This window comes from Balaenoptera borealis, assembly GCF_965194805.1.
Source record: "Balaenoptera borealis genome assembly, chromosome: 7".
Classification (NCBI taxonomy): domain Eukaryota; kingdom Metazoa; phylum Chordata; class Mammalia; order Artiodactyla; family Balaenopteridae; genus Balaenoptera; species Balaenoptera borealis.
This window is the reverse complement of record NC_138864.1, coordinates 89,537,527-89,550,577: the sequence shown is the minus strand read 5'-3', so window position 1 is coordinate 89,550,577 and position 13,051 is coordinate 89,537,527. Positions and strand designations below refer to the sequence as shown.

Genomic DNA, 13,051 nt, shown 5'->3' with positions numbered 1-13,051 from the left:
CCTAGTTAAAAAATCCACATCTAGAAAAATTGCTAAAAACCAAACAAATGAAACAATCTTAAAATCAGTTTGAGGAGGGAAAATTATTTTTAAAGGAGCAACAATAAGAGTAAAAACAAACTCCTCAACAATGAAACCCAAAGGAAATGAAAGAACACCTTCAAAATTGTGAAAGAAAATAACTGCCAACTTAAAATTCTTTATTCAATGAATATACTAATTATCTTGAAGGCAATATATAACATTTCCAGACAAACCAAAAATAAGATAATTTGTAACCTGCAGACATGAACTAAGGGAGCTAACAGGAGTTGTTCAAGAGCAAAAGTGTATCCAAGATGGAAGCCAGAACTGCAAGCAGAAAGGAAGGAGCAAAAGAAGGAGTAAACACGTGGGTAAACCTAAATACATTTTGAAGATATTATGGTAACAATAATTATAATGCCTAGTGAGGTTCAAAATATTGGGGGAACCAAAATACATAACAATAATAGAGTAAAACATGAGAAGAAGGTAAATTCAATTAAAGTGTCCTAAAATCCCTACATCTTCTTGGTGGTGGTAGAAGTACAGATTTATTTTAGACTTTAATCAGTCTAGAATACTCATTGTAATCTCTGGGGTAGCCGCTAAAATAATAAAGACATAACATATAATTAACAAGATAAAATAGAAAAAAAAGAAATGATAAAAATATTAATCCAAAAAAAGCCCAAAGAAAAGGAAAAGAATGGGTTGACAAGTAGAAAACAGAGAGTCAGTAAGTAACTTTAAAACCCTTAATATAATAATAATATGTAAATAAGTAAGCAGTCAAAAACAAGGTTTTTAGATCAGATGGAAAAAAGTACATGCAACTCAATGTTTCAAAGAGACACACCTGAAATACAACAACACAAAAAGGCTAAAATAAGAGAATGAAAAATATGTAACATGAAAAAAAATTTTTTAGAAGTTCAGTATAGCTATATATTTATCAGAGATATTAGACAATAAAGTAAGAGACATTACTGGCAATAAACAATGGGAATTTCATTATGATAAATGCCATAATCTTTCTAAAATATTACAATTCTAAATTTCTTACACTTAATAATGTAGTTTCAAAATATATAAAGCAAAATGATGACACAATTTAAAGGAAAATGGACAAATCCATTATCATAGGGAGAGTTTTAACAGATGTCTCTTAGTAACTGATAGACCAAGCAGACAAAAATTCCACATGGATATAGGAGATTTTTAACAATGCCATCAATAAACTTGACCTAATATACATACCCTGTATCCAGCAAGAGCAAAATTCACATCAAATGTCAAAGCCAGTTAACTAAGTGATGGGTATAAAGGAAATCTCAACAAAGATCTAAAAACTAAAATTATACAGAGTATATTTTCTGACAACAGTACAGTTAGGCTAGAAATCAATAACAAAAAGATAATATTAAAACTTCCTTATGTTAGAAAAGTTCTTGATATAAGTACTTTTAAATAATTCAAAGGCTAAAAAAAATGAATACAAATGAAAATTAGGAAACTTTTTCTTTGAATGATAATGAAACTTCAACTTGTCAAATCTTTCAGAACACAATTAACACCATACTTAAATGCTTATATTAGGAGTGAAGCTGAAAATAAATTCTCCAAGCATCCATCTCCATAAGTTAAAAGAAAAATAAACCTAGGGAGAACAAATAGAAACAAATAATAAAAATAAAAGCAAAAGTCAATAAAATATTAAACAAACATGCACTGGAGAAAATCAATATACAAGTTGGTTTTAAAAAAAAAGTTGGTTTTAAAATTTGATAAATCCCTGAAAGACAGGTCAAGAAAAAAAGAAAGAGGGCACAAAACACAAATATCAAGAATGATTTTATTCGAGGGAGGGATTTCAGTACAGATCCCACAGTGAAGAAAATGAAAACAAGAGGATATCATAACAATTTTAGAGTAATAATTTCAATGAAACAATTAAATGGTTTGAAAAGCCATAATTTTCCAAAACTGCCAAAATACCACAAGAAGAAATGTAAAATACAAATAGTTTAATATGTAGTAAAGAAATTGAATCTGTAACTAACATCCTTTGAAAACAAATTTCCAAGCCTGGCAGTTTTACTAGTGAATTCCTCCAAACATTTAGAAATAAAAATCAATCTTACATATACTATTCCAGAGACAGAAAAAGAGGAAAAAATTCCCAAGTCATATTTTGAGGTCCTTGTAACTTTGGTAGCAAATACTGGTAAGAACATTACATTAAAGGACCTAAGGGAGCCCACTCTCTTGTTTATATAGATACAAAACTCTTACAAAATGATAGCAAAGCAAATCCAGTGATATATACAAATGATAATACAATTATTCCAGGAGGGCAAGCTGGTATAACATGTGAAAATCTATGAATGCAATTCACCACAGCAACAGAATAGAGGAGAAGAATCATAATCATCTCAAATAAAGGCAGAAAGATCACTCAATAAAATTCAGCATCCATCTGTGATTTTAGAAAAGAAAACCTACAAACTAAGAATAGAAGGATGTTTACAACATTTTATAGCAAACATCATGCTTCAGTGGAAAATATTGAAAGCTTTTCTTTTGATATCAGGTATAAGTCAAGGATGACTTCTGACTATTAGAATACTATTCAACATTGCATTCTAATCTAGGATCTATCTTAACCCAGTGTGATGAGGCAAGACAATCAATAGAAGGTATAAGTATTGGAAAAGTAGAAATGAAACTATCTTTATTTGCAAGAGCCCTGATTTTATACATAAAAATTCCAGATTTTTGTAGTTCATATAACTGACAAAGGACTCATATCAAATATATATCAATAAGAAAAAGACAGATAATACAATAAAGTTAGTATACACAAAATACATGAACAGACAATTTGCAAAAAATTTCCCAATAAACCCACAAAATGTTGGTCACTCTTATTAGTGATTTGGGAAATGCAAATAAAAACTGCAATGGAATATCACTAACTATACACCAGATAGCTGAAATTTTTAAAAAAAATTTTTTATACAGCAGGTTCTTATTAGTTATCTATTTTATACATATTAGTATATATATGTCAATAAACACTCAAAATACCAAGTGTTGCAGAGGGTGTGGAGTGAATAGAATATTCATATACTACTAGAAGGGGTGGAAACATGGCACAACTAAAGCTTTACTTCTAAAGCTGAGTATACACATATCTCATGAACTGGCGATTGCATTCCTAGATACACACCCAACAAAAAATGCGTATATATGTGTTCCAAAAAATGTTACAAGAATGTTTGAGACAGCAGTAGGTATAACAGCCCAAGTCTAAAATCTCCCAGATGTCAATCAAAAATAAAACGTATTATCAGAAAAAAGTGGGATGTATAGAATTGCTCTTACCATGAACATGAATGAAGTACTGCTACATGCAAAACCATAGATGAGTTTTGCAAACAATGTATTAATAAAAAGAAGCCAGACACAAAAGAAGTCACTGTGTGATTATGTTCATACAAAATTTAAATACTGGCAAAACTGATATGATATTATAAATCAGGTAGTTGTTACCTCTGGGATAAATGAGAGGAGTAACTGAAAGAAGGGGGACTTCTGTGCTATCTCCTGGTCTGGGTGGTTGCTCCTGGTAATTCTGTGGTTGTACTACTATAATTTGTGCACTTTTCTGTCTGTACATTATCCTGAAACAATAAAAGTTTATTTGAAAAAATGACCCTCACTGGAAATTCGGTGCTATACTTGAGTTAACACTAATTATTTTCACAGTTCTATTATTTCCACATAAGGATTCAGCCAACAGTCTCTTTCTTCCTTGAGGCTTGAGATGGAATGTCCTCCTTTTCCAAATTCTTTGCATGTTGTTGCTCATTTTCCTGGATATGATGCTAATACATCCTCTTCCTCACTTTGAAATATGTTTGGTCAGTGCTTCATCCCCACTGAAATAAGTGCCAGAACAATTAGCTCCAAATCCATATTTAGAGCTCATTAAGAGAAAATTTGCGTGTGGCATTTGTGAGCTTCCAGCTCTTACCTATTAAATCAATGTACAAAGTACACTTTGGTTGAACTCTGCTGCAGATCTTCAGAATCATCTTAATCACATAAAAAGAATGATTTCCAATATTGGCACCCCATATAAAAATGAGGCTGGTGATGATAAAATGTCAAATATTTAAAGGGCAGGAGAGGGATCTATGAAGCACAGAATCTCAGTGTTTGAAGATAGGCACTGATGCTAGAAACACCTTCCACGTAATCATCCAGTCTCTACCTGTTCATTGACAGCTCTGACATTTAAAGCTACTCGTTACTTACAAGCTGAAATGTCTCACTATACCATCTACCCACATGTTCAAGTGCCCCTCTACCACGGAGAAAAACTTAATCCCTTTTCTATACGACAGCACTGTAAGTGCTGATAATACTTGACCTGTCCAGTCTTCTCTTCTCCATGCCTGGAGCTGTGTTCTGTTAAAACAATACTCGTGTGGTGTGGCTTTGAGTTCCTCCACCATCCTGGCCACTCTGCTTTCAATACACTTCCGCTTCGTTAACTTCCTCCTTCTTCACAGTTTATCCAGAATGGCACCTAATGCCTTCAGTGTACTCTGACCCATGAAACGATGTTTCTTTGTTATATGGTGCTTTCTTTAAGAGCTTCCCACAAGCACATTTTCCACCATCCTGTGGTTTAGACCCAAGAGAAGACCTTTGCATTGATCTTTGCTAAACTTTACTTTGCTCCAGGCTTTTCCATAACTTTTTGGATCCTAAATCTAATCACCATGTCGTCATTCAAGATGTCCAACAGAACATAACTGAAGTTCAAGGCCTCTCTCAGCCACCTGAAAGCTTCCAGTTGGGCAACAGTCCATTCATGTGTGTCCTTCAGCTAGAGCCATTCTCCAGATATCATACAGCCTATGATTCCAGAATGTCAATATGGCCAGCAGCTACCTTGCTGAATGCCTGGATGAAAACCACATAACCTATGTCTAATGAATATTGTTCATCTTCATTCTGGTAACATGTCCAAGATATCCCTGTCACAATTTAACTTTCCAGCCACGTGAATTAGCATGTGGACTCTGTACTCACAGTAGAACACAAGGATTTGGAAATTCATCCGCGTTCAAGTTCCTCCCTTTCACCTAGTTAACTGAGTATCCTCAGAAAAACCACATAGACTCTCTGAGCCTCATTTTGCTAATTAAGACAATAGGCTAATTGCCTAGGCCTCTGCTGGAGAATTTTGCTTTGATCTGTGTTATGATGTGCATGAACTTTGTCTAAAGCAGCATTTTCCCTGTAAATTATTCCATGAATTGCAAACTCCACATACAGAATGTTCTGAAACAGAGACTATCAAACATCCCCATGAGTGCAAAGGCCCAAGGTTTTTACTATGTAATGCATTCAGACACTATATTTAGTTATTTTAAAAAAGGTGTCACCTGTAAAGAAGTACTGTTATACAGGAAGGTGATGATGACAACGACCATAGTGAGGATGACGATGATGATAATGATGATGCCCTGATATTCAAACTGTGGCTCCCACCCTGAGGTCTACACCGTAGTACTTCTGTTGTTAGAATAACTAATAACACTCACCTGGCTTCTCATAGTATGAGCAGTTCTATTTATATGCATGTCAGGATATTATAAGGCATTTCAGGGCAGTTGCTAGGGTGACAAATAAATTATATGAGGAAACATAAATGTACCTCAAATCTATACTTCCTCTCAGCAAGGGACTAGATTCAAGGTCTATGTAATTCCTAGGAAACAAGCTTCATGGTGCCATTTTTAAAACAGAACTTGTTTTTCTAGAAGCAGAGCATCAGCCCTTGCACTGTAGGAGACTGCCCTCCTATAAATAGATAAGAAATCTAATGGTATTTTGACTTAGGCAGGAAGTCTTAGAACATTGGGGAAGAATTTCAGTTTTCAATGTATTTATTTACCAATAATTTTCACACACACACCCCAAATAGATCTAGTAACTGGATCACCAGAAACCTTTATTCTAGGCTAAGCCAGGCCAGCACCTAATCTGAGCTTCACACATCCCCACCCCGTTTACAGAAGTAGTCTTGGGCTTTTTCTCTTGATCTTAACCTTAACTTCTTGCCTCATCATCCATTTCTATGTACACCCAGCTCCCAGCTGTTTGGCTTTGTCTTCCCCTTAGTGGATCTGTGCTTGCCCCTTGTAGCTTAAGACAGATTTGGCTTTTTCAGTTCCAGGAAGCCTCCCTACCTGATTGAGCCCTACCCTGGAACTCATCAATGATGGTTTCCTTGGTTACCTAACACTCACTCCTCAAGTGAGAGGTTGAGAGAGTTTACTTGAGAATGGCCAGCTCTTGCCAGAGAACTTTAAGAGACAATTGCAATAGACCTTTCCTTTAGCAGCCCCCAAAGTTTCATTCTCGTTGTAAAAAAATCTCCCCAGGTTTTCGGTTTACTTAACATTTTTGTCTCAGTTCTCTATTTTGGTCACCGTGTCTCCAGAGTACATTTTTTTCTTGAAGGATAAATTTATTAATTTATTCAATGAATACTTATTGTACCAGGCATTGTACTTAACAGCATAGCTCCAGAAGCTGCGTGTTAGTTTGATTCCTGCCTTTGCTGGGGAACCTGTCATCTGCTTGTGCAACATCACTCATGGGCCTCGTCACATGGGCCAGCACTCTGCTAGAGAGTGTCTCTATGTCTTTGAATTCCTTCACCTGGGAATACAAGTCTTCCCATTCACACACTCTCTCTCATTTGCTATCATCCCCAACTTGTTCATCAGAAGCTTAATTTCTCTACCATAATAAACTCATTTGTTTAATCCTATATCCATATGTCATGTACAGTTCAACAGAAGATGAGATCCATGAAATTAGGGACTGTGATTTATCTACATCCAATTGACCAAAACTTAGCACAACAGCACAAAACACATTGTATACACTCAATAAATGATTGCTTAGTGAGTGGATGGGTTGATGGATGGATGGATGGAGGCTTAGTATGTGCCAAGCAGATACTAAGAATTTTATATAAAATAAATAAACCCTGGGGATGTAATGTTCATCATGGTGGAAATAGTTAATACTGTATTGTATATTTGAAAGTTGCTGAGAGTAAATCTTAAAAGTTCTCTTCTCAAGAAAAAAAAACCTTGTAACTATGTGCAGGGTTGGGTGTTAACTAGACTTATTATGGTGATCATTTCACAATATATACAAATATCAAATCATTATGTGGTATACCTGAAACTGATACGTTATATGTCAATTATATCTCAATTAAAACTAATCAATAATTATATTATCCCCTCAGCAATTGTAGGGAGTAGGAATCATTAGTCTCATTTTACAGATGGAGAAAAACTCAGAAATATTTTGATAACTTGCCCAAGATTATTGTTAACAGTAATACTGTTGTTTTGTTTATTAAGGTATAGTTGATTTTCACTATTATGTTAGTTTTAGTTGTACAATATAGTGATTCAAAATATTTATAAATTATACTCCATTTGTAGTTATTATAAAATATTGGCTGTACAATATACCCTAGTAGATTATTTATTTTATACATAGTAGTTTGCATCTCTTAACCCTCTACCTTTCCCCTCCCCCTTCCCTCTCCCCACTGGTAACCACTAGTTTGTTCTCTATATCTGTTAATCTTTTTTGTTATATTCACTCATTTCTTTTATTTTTTGTATTCCACATATAGGTGATATTATACAGTATTTGTCTTTGTCTGACTTATTTCACTAAGTATAATATCCTCCAGGTCCATCTGTGTTGTTGCAAATGGCAAATTTTCATTCTTTTTTATGACCGAGTAATAGTACATTGTATATATAAGCCACATCTTCTTTATCCATTCATCTGCTGATGGACACTTAGGTTGCTTCCATATCTTGACTATTGTAAATAATGCTTCTATGAACACTGGGATGAATATATCTTTTTGAGTTGGTGTTTTCGTTTTCTTTGGGTATATACCCAGGACATCAATATTGTTATTACTTGGTATCATGTTAGTCAGAGTTGCATTAATGATTAATAATGATTAGTAATCCTGTTAGCTAGCATCTACTGGATATTTATGCCTTCAGTAAGTATTTTCTTCACATTGTCTTACATAGTCCTCAGATAACTCTGTAGAATAGTGCTATTATTATGTCTATTATATGTATTTTTTAATGCCGCATCCAAAAGTGTCCTATAGGTGCATGACACTCTGAATGAAAGATGTGAAAGCTACCTTTTCACTTATTCACACTTCTTTCTCCATGGCCAACACAGGAGGTAGAGCATACAAAGAACCCCTGCTTCTGCTTTTCTAGGAACAGTATTGCCCAAAGCAAATAAAATCAGTAGATATCTACAGTTGCTCCTTCAGTTCTTCAATACTAGAAAGATAGTCGTCTGGACCACTAAATTGTCATCACTAAATTAGTTTGAAGTTATCTCCCAGTAGGGATAGCGGTCAGGATAGGACCACAAGGTTTTGACAAGCTATGATAGTATTAAAAAATACATATATTTCTCTTACACGCCATCTCAGACAATTAAATAGCTAGTTAAATGTGGTGTTTTTGTGATGAGGACACAACTATGAATCAAGTTCATCTAATGTCGTCATTCCTAATTTTATTTATTTTTATTAAAAATTTTTACTGAGGTATAGATGACATATAACTAATTTTTATATTAGTGTCAGATATACAACATAATGATTTGATATTTATATATACTGAAAAATGGTTACCACAGTAAGTCTAGTGAACAATCTGTCCCCTTAAATAGATACATTTTTTCCCTTGTGATGAGGTCTTTAAAGATTTACTCTTAGACACTTCCAAATATGCAATACAGTATTATTAACTATAGTGATCCGTTATTCTTATATCGGCTTTCCCAATAGAGACTGATAGCTCTCACAGGATTTCTTCACTTTTTATAAATCTTAATTCTCTCTTCTCTTCCACCTGAATCGTTTCTAAATTTCTATCCTCTGGGTCACTTATTCTCTCTTCCGTCAGATCTACTGATGCTTTCTAATGCATTCTTCATCTCATTCACTGAGTTCTTCAGCTCCAGAATTTCTGTTTGGTTCTTTTTAATAATTCCAATCTCTTTGGTAAAGTACTCCCTCTGTTCATTAATTTTATTCCTGAGTTCATTAACTTGTCTTTCCGAGTTTTCCTGTAGCTTGTTGAATTTCTTCATAACAGCTATTTTTAACTTTTATCAGTTAAGTTGCAATACTTCATGCATTTGAATTTTACCGCTGGAGAATTGCCATTTTCTTTTCGTGATACCGTATTAACGTGATTTTTCATAGTGGTTGATGAAATGTGCCTCTTCTGTTGCATGTGAAATGTCAGATACCTTTCTTATTTACGGAAGGAAGGCTTTGTTTACTTTGATTCTGAGAGTTCAACAATCTAGCAATTGGAAACTTTTATTTTGCTTTCCAGAAGATGGTGCTATAACACAGGGTTTTGGTTTGTTTTACTGAACAGACTCTCCATGCTACACACTTTCACTTTCCACCTCCTCTGCCAGAGAGGTCGCCCCTGCCACCACCACAATCCCAGCAAGTGGCAGTGTCAGTCTGGGTTGTGAGGCTCCCCTGGCCTGTTCCTCCTTTTCCTCTGCCTCCAAACTCATCTCCATCCTGTTCTGATGGCTTGCTGAGTTCTCCTGTCAGGTGGGCTGCACCTCTACAACTTCTCTATCTCCCATGAGTGCCCAGTTTTGCACTCTCCAGATTACCTTCTTCCTTTTGGTAGCAAGTGGGGGTGGGCAGGCTATGACTCCCTTGGATCCACATCCTCCTCTGAGGTCCTATCCACCTACTTCTCACAGGTGGAAAGGTGGCTTTCCCGGGTGTCTTGGTGTACTGTGCAGAGGCACTTTTGATGGGTTATGGATGTCTGGTTAGTTGTGAATCAAAAAGAAGAGAAAAAGGGAGTGACTCTTGCCACCACTATGTCCACATCACTCTCCTCAAAAACTTTGCTTTAAATAAGAGAAATAAGAGTAGCCCTAGGATAACTATAGAAAATAATATTTCTTTTCTATTTATTAAATATTTCACCTTTTTGAAAATATAAATCTAAATGATATATCTTGGTCCTGGTCAGCCTTTATCCTAATGTGGTAATGCTGCAAGGATGGCTGTTTGCCACCTCTAGTGAGACTTGTGAAAAATGATCCTCATCATGTCATGTCTCTGACTGCAGCCCAGGACACAGCTCTTCAGTGGCACAGGCTTGTCTCCAACCAGCTGATGCTGCATCACAACCATGTAGATATACAGAGAATTAAACCTCCTGTAGCTATGGTGCCAATAGACTGCAATATCTGTGGGTACATCCTGTAACAGGGCCAATGTCACAATAGTGACCCCAGCAGGTTTTAGGTTCTCCACTGGACAGGCTCACAACAAAGTTTAATTTGAGTTGAGTTTTATCTATATTGATGCACTCATTATCTTTTGTAACACATTGTTATTCACCACTCTGTGTCCTAGTTTGAATAAGCATCTTCAGGAAGCATATATCTTTTTTTTTTTTTTTTTAATTTTTGGCTGAGTTGGGTCTTCATTGCTGCGTGCGGGCTTTCTCTAGTTGCAGTGAGTAGGGACTACTCTTCGTTGTGGTGCGTGGGCTTCTCATTGTGGTGGCTTCTCTTGTTGCGGAGCACGGGCTCTAGGTGCACCGGCTTCAGTAGTTGTGGCTCGTGGGTTCTAGAGTGCAGGCTCAGTAGTTGTGGCGCACGGGCTTAGTTGCTCCGTAGCATGCAGGATCTTCCTGGACCAGGGCTCAAACCCGTGTTTCCTGCGTTGGCAGGAGGATTCTTAACCACTGCACCATCAGGGAAGCCCACATATATCATTTTATGGGATGCTTTAGGCAGGGGTCAGCAAACTTTTTCTGTAGATGGCCAGATAGTACATATTTTAGGCTGTGCAGGTCATATGAGCTCTGCCACAACTACTCAAATGTGCCCTTATAAGTCAAAAGCAGTCATAGACAATAAACCAATGACTGTGGTCCAATAAAACTGAATTTATAAAAACAGACAGCAGGTCAGATTTGGCATGTGGGCCATATTTTGTGGCCTTCTGCTATTAACAGAAACAATTGTAGTTAGATGCAGGGTTCTAGAGCAAACTTGAAGCAGTTCTGAAGAGTATGATATAAAATCCAGTTTGATCCATCTTCAGACTGCTAAAGGTTTCAAATCGTTGGAATCTTTATCCAATTGTTAAACGTTCTGAGCCACCTCAGACATTTCACTAAAGCACTGCCATTCTTACTTCTTGCCCAGGAAAATTGTGTGAGAATAGGTGTAGACCTTCTGAAATTTATCTGGTTCCTTTTTTCTTTCCTCTGCATTATCTTTGAGCATAGAAAATGGGCAGAACCTCTAGTTTAAAAATTTTGCCAGAATAAACATCTGATCTGGATACTGCTCCTAACACTTTTCAAATTTCTCTTTCAACTTAAGGGCTCTCATCTGTTCAGTTGGTACATAGTGGACTTCATGACTATTCTCTTGCCAGCCATGGTGCATAAAATCTCCCAGGCCTCTCAGGAATTAGCCTGAGTAACGGCGAATTGCATTATGAGTGCCTGTAGCCAGTTATAATCTTGAAGGACACTTTGCTCTGAAATGAGTTCTAAGCTGTAAACTCACCCATTTTAAATTTTAGGGTCTTGTTAAATCAGTCAACAATTCCTACCGTAACTGAGTCATCACAAACAAAATTGTCTCGTTATATATAGGATTTTAGAAACTCACACATTAAGAGATTTTGAAATTTATTCCCTGATCAATTTCCCATCCCTTTCCTTAAAATATTCCAAAATAAAACTGACCCCCATTTTGGCTGCTCATTCCCCCCCTCCCCAAAATAGTAAATCTCTTTTAAAAGTGTCTGTGCCACGGTAATTTTAGAGAACTTTGTCATTTAAAAAAATCACCTTTATTCACATAAGCAGTCTAGGCAGAAAGCATGTATTTATCACATCAGAGAAAGTTCTTTCAGATAAGACCTATCTTGAGGCATAGGTTCGGACAAGTATCTAACTTTTGGCAGGCGGCTCATTGGGAACACACACGCTGACCCAGCCCTGCTTTAACGATGTTACAGCACACTCCCGTAACATTTGCAGAAGCATCCTACTGCAGCGTAAAACTGTGGCAAACTCCTGTATGAGTTTTTTATCATATAAACAGTTCAGAGTTGCTGTCATAAAATTAACAGTTTCCCTAATAAAACACAGCATCTGCATTTTATATCCACCATGGGTTATGAGCCCCAGCAGATCAGAGAGTTTGAGTTTGCCTTTTCCTCCTCACTAGGTACCAGGTACAGGAAAGCTATTCTGAGTTCCAGATTATATCGATTATAAAGCTACCCACCAGAAGACATTTAGAAATAACCCTCCCTAGGAGACCTTTCACATCAATTGCCTGGCTGATCTTAGGAAAGAATTGTGAGCAATGGATGACGGAGGCTGATGGTCCATTCGCATTGGCAAACACATCCAGGCTCTCATTTTCTTGGTCAGCCATAAAGCCTTAACATGGAGAAGGAAATAACATGAAATAAAACGAATTCTATGGAATACAAAGTCCATCCCATTAATACTAAAACCCAGCTGGACTGGGGTTTCAAACCCCTTCTTGGTCTTTAGCTTCTGAAATACAGAGCAAACACCAGCTTTGTTGATAGTGACAGTGCCCCAGAGAATAATTTTTTTTGCATAGCGTCAGAGCCAACCTCTGCAAACCATGTCAGCCTACTTTTCCCTCTGCAGTGAATTCTGGGAGACTCTTCTTTCAGTCTCTTAGACCACTAATCTGTTCTTTACTCATGTCAGCTTTGCAATTCAATTCATCTACTGTTTTCTTTTTAATTTCCAAGGTCTCTGTCTCAATTTATAACATCTATGAATTCTCTTTTGTTAATGGTTTTTTTGTTTGTTTGTTTCCC

General features: G+C 36.3%; 1 protein-coding gene across 2 annotated transcripts in view; it reads right to left on the bottom strand.

The window, feature by feature from the left end:
• Positions 1–13,051, bottom strand: part of GPR141 (G protein-coupled receptor 141) — a 190,963-nt gene that overhangs the window by 57,464 nt on the left and 120,448 nt on the right. The window lies entirely within an intron of this gene.